Source organism: Cetorhinus maximus, unplaced genomic scaffold (assembly GCF_964194155.1).
Source record: "Cetorhinus maximus unplaced genomic scaffold, sCetMax3.hap1.1 HAP1_SCAFFOLD_946, whole genome shotgun sequence".
Lineage (NCBI taxonomy): Eukaryota > Metazoa > Chordata > Chondrichthyes > Lamniformes > Cetorhinidae > Cetorhinus > Cetorhinus maximus.
The window spans coordinates 95,001-96,840 of record NW_027596888.1 but is presented as its reverse complement, the minus strand read 5'-3'; positions in this window follow the sequence as shown (position 1 = coordinate 96,840).

Genomic DNA, 1,840 nt, shown 5'->3' with positions numbered 1-1,840 from the left:
CCGGCCGGCTGCCCTGCCTGCTAACTGGTTAACCATTTACCCGCATGTACTTAGCCCCTGGAGCTGCTGGGCTGGCCGGCACCTAACTGCACCCTTATCACCGGGCGGGCGGCTCTAATTACCGGCCGGCCGGCTGCCCTGCCTGCTAACTGGTTCACCATTTACCCACATGTACATAGCCCCTGGAGCTGCTGGGCTGGCCGGCACCTAACTGCACCCTTATCACCGGGCGGGCGGCTCTAATTACCGGCCGGCCGGCTGCCCTGCCTGCTAACTGGTTAACCATTTACCCACATGTACTTAGCCCCTGGAAAATGATGGGCTGTTCTGCACCTATCTGCACCCTGATTAGCGGGCGGGCGGCTCTAATTGCCGGCCGGCTGCTCTGCCTGCTGACTGGTTAACCATTTACCCACATGTCCTTAGCCCCTGGAAGCTGATGGGCTGTTCTGCACCTAACTGCACCCTGATTAGCGGGCGGGCGGCTGTAATTGCCGGCCGGCTGCATTGCCTGCTAACTGGTTAACCATTGACCCACATGTACTTAGCCCCTGGAAACAGAGGGGCTGTTCTGCACCTAACTGCACCCTTATTAGCGGGCGGACAGGCGGACGGCTCTAATTACCGGCCGGCCGGCTGCCCTGCCTGCTAACTGGTTAACCATTTACCCACATGTACTTAGCCCCTTGAAACTGATGGGCTGTTCTGCACCATACTGCACCCTTATTAGCGGGCGGACAGGCGGCCGGCTCTAATTACCGGCCGGCCGGCTGCCCTGCCTGCTAACTGGTTCACCATTTACCCACATGTCCTTAGCCCCTGGAAGCTGATGGGCTGTTCTGCACCAAACTGCACCCTTATTAGCGGGCGGGCGGGCGGCTCTAATTACCGGCCGGCTGCTCTGCCTGCTAACTGGTTAACCATTGACCCACATGTACTTAGCCCCTGGAGCTGATGGGCTGTTCTGCACCTAACTGCACCTTGATTAGCGGGCGGGCGGCTCTAATTGCCGGCCGGCTGCTCTGCCTGCTAACTGGTTCACCATTTACCCACATGTACTTAGCCCCTGGAAACTGATGGGCTGTTCTGCACCTAACTGCACCTTGATTAGCGGGCGGGCGGCTCTAATTGCCGGCCGGCTGCTCTGCCTGCTAACTGGTTCACCATTTACCCACATGTACTTAGCCCCTGGAAACTGATGGGCTGTTCTGCACCTAACTGCACCCTGATTAGCGGGCGGGCGGCTCTAATTGCCGGCCGGCTGCTCTGCCTGCTAACTGGTTAACCATTTACCCACATGTACTTAGCCCCTGGAAACTGATGGGCTGTTCTGCACCTAACTGCACCCTGATTAGCGGGCGGGCGGCTCTAATTGCCGGCCGGCTGCTCTGCCTGCTAACTGGTTAACCATTTACCCACATGTACTTAGCCCCTGGAAACTGATGGGCTGTTCTGCACCTAACTGCACCCTTATTAGCGGGCGGGCGGCTGTAATTACCGGCCGGCTGCCCTGCCTGCTAACTGGTTCATCATTTACCCACATGTACTTAGCCCCTGGAGCCGCTGGGCTGGTCTGCACCTAACTGCACCCTTATTAGCGGGCGGACAGGCGGCCGGCTCTAATTACCGGCCGGCCGGCTGCCCTGCCTGCTAACTGGTTCACCATTTACCCACATGTCCTTAGCCCCTGGAAGCTGATGGGCTGTTCTGCACCTAACTGCACCCTTATTAGCGGGCGGGCGGCTGTAATTACCGGCCGGCTGCCCTGCCTGCTAACTGGTTAACCATTTACCCACATGTACTTAGCCCCTGGAGCTGCTGGGCCTGTCGGCACCTAACT